The following is an 8,041-nucleotide window of genomic DNA, read 5'->3' as shown; positions in this document are numbered from 1 at the left end:
TAAGATAAATACAAAGACTAAAATACCCTAACTTAGGTGCTGAAATGTGCAACATTTAAGCACTTATCATATATTGGTGCCTCTTTAGTGAGAAAGAGCTCAATGTTTGTGGGTATCATTTCTGGAAACCCTCACGAGACTTCACTCGTCCACTAGGGGTAACCTAGGGGTTCAAAAGGCTTGTTGCATATGCTAAATGTAATCGTGTTCCCTATAAAAGTGGCGTTATTATTTTATTGCTTTCTAGTTCATAGTTGTATAATAGTTTATTTCTTTATTTTCGTTGTAGTTCATTGCTAGGGGTGTGATAAGTGCTCAAATGTGATGCGTTTTAGCACCTAAGTTAGGGTATTTTGGTCCATTCATCTATCTTACTTTCATATCTTAGTACTTATTTGTGTTTTTGTTTATTTCAGGTCAATAAAGTTCAAACAGGCTAATAAGAGCCATTTAGCTCAATTTTGAAGTTAAGGAGAAAAGTTGGAAAGAAGCCAAGAAAATTGCACTACAGGAACTTCGATTGATCGAAGGAAGTCCCGATCGAATGAAGATAGCTACAATCAATCGAAGTGAGGCTGTGCCAGCTCAGTAAAGTAGATAAGGCCCGGAAGATATTTTTGATGACACGTCAGCTTCGATCGATTGAAGCTAAGTGTTTGATCGATCGAACTAGCTGCTGGCAGTGAGCTGTTTAATTCCCGAGCGCGCTAGACTCTACCTAACTTGTATAGCTGCGAATTTCCTCTAATCATAGGCTATATTTCTGACTTGGTGCCTACTCCAAGAGGCTTGTAATAGATTAATTGAACTATATTGTAAAAAATATCATATAGTTTTTCATACCAATTATAGAAAGAGTTTTCTCTCTGGAACTAGGATTTTGGGAAGAAAACAAGGATGAACATGATGATGCCAACCTCCAAGATAGCCCTTGAGGGCTCCATGACCAATATAGAGATAGCCCTTAGGCTTGCTTCCTAAACCTATCTTTTGTGTTTTTTTTTGGGAATTTTAGTTGTAATAGATGTTTTGACCATGAATAAATATAGATCTTGTAATTTTTACATGATTTGTATGGATTAATGCTTTCAATTGATCATTTAATTATATCCATATGTCTATGTATTCTAGAATGAATGTTCATATTTTTTTCTCTAGATTTAATTAAATTGATGCATGTCTATGTGTGTTGATATTGTTAATCTAGTTATGGTCAAGGCATGGTGTTTAATTGATTACTCTTGTGATTTATTTGATGGTTCATACTTATTTCTTGATGGATTGTGCCACATCCTTAGTTTAATTAGCTTAATTTTCCTATCATTAGCTTAGTTGTAGTGTAATTCCTTTAATTTCTTAGGTAGGTGGACAATTCATTCTTGTTGTTTGATGTTCCACACTTATGAATACAAGAAGTACATTTCTCTATATTTTTGTGTGTGCACTAATTGTGGTTTAATTGAATGGTTAATGGTCACATTTGATAGTTTGTGCTACTCACTAAATTGATTAGACAATCTATGTTTATTTGTCATCCATGCTTAGTTTTAAATTGGTGACACATGCACTCATAAGTTACAACTTGAATTTCTCCATTAATTTACAATTGCTAGTGTTTGGTAAAGTGAAGTTTAGTGGTGAACTGTAAGCCCCAAGACATTTTTCTCATATATCTTTCTCCAATTTCTAGATTTTTATTTAATTTCATTTCTTTAAGTGAACCATTAGTTTAATTAATCAATCAAACCATCTTTTGATCATTCGACCTACTAATCCATCATTGATTCCAAGATACCGTTCATTTCCCTTGGGACGATCCCTACTCACTCTAGCTATATTAATAGTTAGCAGTGGTAGTGGCATTCTATAAATTCAAACTTGGCCACAATTTATCACATTATTGAGCATTGGTACTTGATGGCAGCACCAATATTGTTCGTGCAGAGCAGAGACCAGTTATAATCACTCTTCCAGTTATCTACGTAGGATTCTATTTATGCTTTAGCATTCAGTTTTAGACAATTATTCATTTTAGTTGGGATTTTATTAAGGGTCCACATGTTATGGATTCCTGAGTTGTATTTTAGAGGATTAATAGTATCAGAGATGTTTATTATTTATTGGAATAAAGTTTGAGGATTTAATTATTATTTTAGTTTTCTTTCAGCATTTATTTATTCGTTATTTATCCTTTTTGTATTCCGTGCTTGTCTATTATTACTTGTTTGATATCCCCCGATCTCATGTGCGGACCTGATCAACCCATGTTTTGAAATTAGGGGTAACACAATTGGTATCAGAGCACTCCAGGTTCAAGTGTCTCCAGGGATCTTTCGTATATCGACTTCCACGTAGAGTATTCTTTTGTTTAGAGCCTAAGTATTAGGGTTCATTGTATTCTTTTACGGTTCATTAAATTGTTTACTGATTATCATTTTACTGTGTTAACAAAATGGTTAACGCTAGAAGAAGATGAGAAAGGGAGCAGAATCATTAGGAAAGATAGCTGAGGAAGGTAGAACATAAGCGTCATAATCTCTTACTATGTCAACAAGTTGCAGAAGAGTAGCAGACACCTTTGTTTTAAGAAGAGGAGAAGCAGTACAAGAACCTCAAGATCAGGACCTCCATTAAGGCAAGGATCCAGAGTATCCGCCTCAGATAGGTGAAATCATTGCTCAGGCTATAGCAGTAGGCATAGCAACTGCACTTCAGAATCAGCCACATGTTCAACAGACACTTGTACCAATACCAGTGGTTTAGACTAATCCTTAAGAGAAGGTAAAGAGTTATTTCACAAAGGGCAGCCCACCTAAGTTCTCAGGCCCCACTGATATTAAAGTAGCTCGTCAGTAAAAGAATGATATAAAGTGTCATCTTCACATGGTTAAGTGCATGGAGGTTTAGAAGCAGATGTTTGCTACCTTCAAAATTGTGGGAGATGCACTTCAGTGGTGGGAGTCAATTACCACCACAAAAGAAAGGACTTCATTGACCTACACTCAGTTTAGTGCTCGCTTTGATGATAAATACTTTGCATATGCAGTTAGAGAACCTAAGAAGAGGGAGTTCTTTGATTTACAGTAGGGGGATAGGACATTTGCAGAGTATGAGCAGCAGTTTGCTAATTTATCATTATTTGCTCCAGATGAGGTAGATACCAAATAGAAAAAGCCTATGTGCTTTATTAATGGGCTAATCTGCCCTATTAAAAAAGTCATCATAGGTAGTCCAACCTACACTACTTATACTCAGGTAGTGGACACAGCTTTCCAGCATTCCTAGACGAAGAGAGAGTACAGACAGTCTAGGGGTAAGAAGCTGGGTGATAGAGACTCTGCTAATTAGCCAGCTGAAAAACGAAATGGCAATGGGCACAGACATAATGACAAGGGCAGATTCCAAGGACAACAGCCTTAGAAGAAGCACAAGGGTAGTTCAGATGCTCACAGGGATAGGACACCTATTCAGAGACAGCAAAATGGGGCACCACAGGTAGGGCAAGGTCAGCCACAGGCTAACCAGTAGAGGCGGTAGTTTGGTACCTTCAGGGGTAATTACTATGATTATGGGGAGCTTAAACACACAAGTAGGTAGTATCCCAAGGCTAGATAGGGACAATAGTTGTAGTAGGGACAAAGGGCACTATTACCATTACCTGCTCCACAGATTCCGCATTGATAAGTGCTTAAATGTTGCACATTTCAACACCTAAGTTAGGGTATTTCAGTCTTTGCATCTATCTTAATTTCATGTTTTAGTCCTAATTTATGTTTATGTGTATTTTAGGGCAATAAAGTTAAAATGAGCTAAAAACGGTCCATTAAAGCCTTTTTGGAGTCAAGCAAAGATATTTAAAAAAAGTTCAGAAAATGACAAAAAGAGGTCATAGCCCATTGCTCGTATAGTGTGTTTGTTCTTCAAAAGCAGTCAATCTCGGGCCTTTGATGATGTTTTCAAAGATGAAGAAGCAAACCAATTAGCCCGGAGCCAAAATGGAGCTAAATAAGGCTTAAAGGAAATTTCCAACTCTGGGGGGATCGATCCCCCAGGACTTGGCAACATTATAGATTTTTTTTATTGTTTGGGCTTATTTTGTGACCTATTGGGCTTTAATAGGGTTGTTACTTAAGGCCTAGTGAGCCATTAGATTATGGTTAGTATTTATTTTATTTAGGTGAATATTATTAGATTTTTTATTGAAGTTTTTTTTTATTATTCTGTATCGATATTTTTATTCTCTCTGGAAAACACGAAGAGGGAAAAGCTAGGGTTCTTGAGAAAAGCTCAGAGAAGAAGAAGAGGAGCCAGATGAATCAAAGAATGGGGCTTGTTGACATCTTGCATCCATCAACCATGAGTGGCTGATTCTTCAACTTAGGGTTGGATAAACCCTAAGCATGTAACCTAATTCTTAACTCTTGACTTTTAGGGATTAATTTGTGTAATTTATGTTATAGCCTTGATATATATATATTAATTCTTTCATTTGATTGTCTATGTCAATTTCACATTGTCTTATATGTTTTTGAATGATAATTAATTTCTACACTTGATTTCTTTGTGACTTGAATTTTGTGATGGCTATACATTGTATTAATTAGATGTAATTGTGTTTTGATTTGATGGAAATTGTTTTTATTAGATGGGTTGTACTACAAAATTAAGTTAATGTCTTATCTAAATAGTTTAATTTCAGGTTTAGTTAGTTTAATTTAAAGTTAATTAATTTAATTCCTAGGTAAGTAGACAATCCATACTAGTGCTTGAAATCCATACTTATTGTCACAATTGCATTACTCTCTAGATTAATGTGTGTTGAAATTGTAACTTAAATTGATGAATCAAGTTTTGAATTGGTGAATTACACTACACTTAGTTTAATTGTCTTTAGGTAGTTGATTCATGCTTGAAATTGAGGGTTTATACTTTTTATTGCAATTATTAGCCACATTCTAGATTACACATTTTTATTCCCCAATTAGTTAAAAGTTAATGAGTTAGGGAATGTGCTTAGTGGTGAATCCTACACCCTAAGTCTCTTTTCAATCTTTTATACTCTACTCTTTATTTGCATTATTAAGTTTAAAATTAGTCCAATCACAAAACCAAACCTTTTTAGCAATCACATAAGCACTAAAGTAGAATTCAATTCTGAAAAACTTATAATTGTTTAGATCTCTTGGGACAATCCCTGCTCACTTCATACTCCATAGTATAAGTGTTTAGTGGTTTTATAAATTTTAAAATATGGTGTCCACTTGACATTATTTCTAAACCTAAAGTGTTGTGCATTATTTTGTGCACACGCTCAGTCGCACCATAATTTTGGCGCCGTTGCCGGGGATCTAACGGTTTTAAAGAATTGAATTAGACATTAGTTCTTTGTTGATTGTCTACTTTTAAGTCATTTTAATTTTAATTTTTTTTTTATTTGATTTGTCAATTAGGTACTTGAAGCAAAGTGGAGCAAACGCTGGACTCAGAAGCAATTAAAAAAAATTGAAGTTGCTTAAGGACCATCTGTAGGTTCTCTTTAATTTTAGTACTTTAATTGTATACCAATTTGCATGCTTTGGACAGCCCAAGTGGAGGCTTAAATTGAGTTATTTTATTTTTAAGTCCAAGCATACCTTCTTGTAGAAGGCACCGGCCCGTGTGGAGGCATTTATTTGTTTTAAGTGCATTGATATTATTGAGGAGTTTGGGAACATCGTATGTGGAGGTTAAAATTTTGAAGTGTTGGTGTGTTGACTTATTCTAGTGCATGCATGGTCGTAGATCACTTAATCGTCCTCTTGTTCCTGTAAATCAAAATCTCGAAGTTTTCCTTCGGCGTTTAAGAGGTAATACTAGGAATAGTCATCATCACCTTTAATGGAAGACCCAATAGATCCAATTGAAGATCCCATTGTAGATCTTGGTCATGTGGATCATAACGGTGTGCACCACCCACCACAAGTTCATATTGTGGATCCTTAAGGTGTGCATCCACCCTTAGGAATGCCACGACCAATCAATCCTGCGGTGCAACAACCTAATCTAGGGATGCCAAGGCCAAATGTTGTTCCCCCAATTAGTGAGCAACAATAACAACAATATGTTCAAATGGCATACCCTCAACAAGGTCAAATGCCATATCCTCCTCTCAATCCTCCAATGGTCCTTAGGGATCGTTACACTCCAAATCAATATAATGCACCCACTTGCATTCAATTGCCAAATTTTTGTGCTCATCATTATGAGATTAAGGCTTCTACCATTAACATGTGCCCCTTTTACTATGGGTTGAGCAATGAAGAGCCTTATAAACATTTAGATGAGTTCTTGGAAGTTTGTTCCACCGTGAAAATCACGAATGTTCCGGAAGAAGTCCTAAAAATGAAGCTTTTCCCTTTCACTCTTCGGGATAAAGCTAAATATTGGTTTAACAACTTGCGACCAAATACAATCACCTCTTGGGTATAATTGCAACAAGAGTTCCTAAAAAAGTATTACCCCGCAAGTCGAACCGATGCCATGAGAACTTCCATTCGTGAATTTAAACAACAAGAAGGAGAACCCCTTCATGAAGCATGGGAACGTTTGAATGACTTGCTACGGAAGTGTCCACATCATGACATTCCTAAGTGGCAATTAGTTCAATGTTTCTTTTCAAGTTTATCCGATGCTAATAAGGGCATTGTTGATGCTTCTTGTGGTGGAAGCTACATAGAAAGAAATGAAGATGAAATTTGGCTTCTTTTCCAAAAAATGAGTGAAAACTCAATACATAAATCTTCATCTTCTAGGGGTGGTCACTTAGCAAATATGGGAGGCAAGAAAGCTCTAAATCAAATAGACTCTTCCATGGAAATTGCCGCCAAGGTCAAAAATCTTACTCCAAGATTTGATAAATTCCTTTTGAATCAAGGTCCGGCAATTCAATCTTATTCTCATCCTTCCAATGAAATGTGCATGACTTATTCTAGTTACACTCACCATACTTCAAATTGCCCTCTTGGACAAGTCATACCAAGTGAGTCTCAAGAACAAGCAAATGCAGCTTTCATTCATCAAGGGAACAACCCTTATTCCAATACTTACAATCCGGGGTGGAAAAATCATCCAAACTTTGCATGGAGAAATCAAGGAGATGGTGCAAACCCTCTTCAAAATCAAGGTTATCAAGCAAAGTATGTTCCCCCACATCTCCAAAATCAAAATCAGAATTCTCAAGGTTACCGTCCTTCATTCTATCCTCAGAATGTGAATCAATACTCTTAACCTCAAGTATCAAATTCTCAATCCTATTCTCAACCTCAAGCATCAAATTCTCAATCATACTATAATCCAAATCAAGCGCCTCCTAAAAGTTCTGCTTTTGAGGACAAGGTCTTGCAAGCCTTAGGTGATCTTCGAAAAGATAATCAATTGTTTCATTCTCACTCTTAATCAATTGCAAAGCTTGAAGATCAAATCGGGCAATTAGCTAGTTCTTTAAATGTGAGAGAGAAAGGTAAGTTGCCTAGTCAAACTGAGACCAATCCTAAGGGGCAATTTATGGCGCAAGCAAGTATTTCATCAGAATTTTCTGGAAATGAGCAAGTTCAAGCAATTACTACCTTAAGGAGTGGTAAGAAAGTGGATAATAAGGTAGAGGTACCTAAGGAGGATAGTGAACTGAAGCAACCAAGTGGTAGCATCCGTCCCATTCCATATCCTATTCCTATTTCTTTGGATGCTAGTGGTTCCAAAATGGACATTCCGTCATCTTCATTATCATCTCCCCAATTAGAGAAGCCTTATGAGCCAAAAGCTCCATTTCCTCAAGCTTTGAGAGAGACTTCATTATTTGGGAGACAAAAAGGGAAAATTCATGATATGATGGAAGTGTTTAAACAAGTAAAAATCAATCTTCCTCTTCTAGATGCAATTAGGCAAATTCCACCATATGCAAAGTTCTTGAAGGACTTGTGCACACAAAAGAGGAAGAGTAAGGGAAGGGACCTTAAGAAAGTGCTTTTAACGGAACAAGTGAGTTCCATCATTTTGTCTAACA

At 36.2% G+C, this 8,041-nt stretch overlaps 1 non-coding gene across 1 annotated transcript; it reads right to left on the bottom strand.

The window, feature by feature from the left end:
• Positions 1 to 6,516: 6,516 nt before the first annotated feature.
• On the bottom strand, positions 6,517 to 6,623 carry LOC132305716 (small nucleolar RNA R71). The gene has a single exon (XR_009481673.1). It is a non-coding gene; the product is annotated as a small nucleolar RNA R71 (small nucleolar RNA).
• Between the last annotated feature and the right edge of the window lie 1,418 nt (positions 6,624 to 8,041).

Source organism: Cornus florida, unplaced genomic scaffold, assembly GCF_030987335.1.
Source record: "Cornus florida cultivar Cherokee Brave unplaced genomic scaffold, ASM3098733v1 CherokeeBrave_3.0.0_Hap2_Chr04, whole genome shotgun sequence".
NCBI classification, from domain to species: Eukaryota; Viridiplantae; Streptophyta; class Magnoliopsida; order Cornales; family Cornaceae; genus Cornus; species Cornus florida.
Note: the sequence above shows the minus strand (reverse complement) of the source record. Positions and strands in the feature narration are given on the sequence as shown.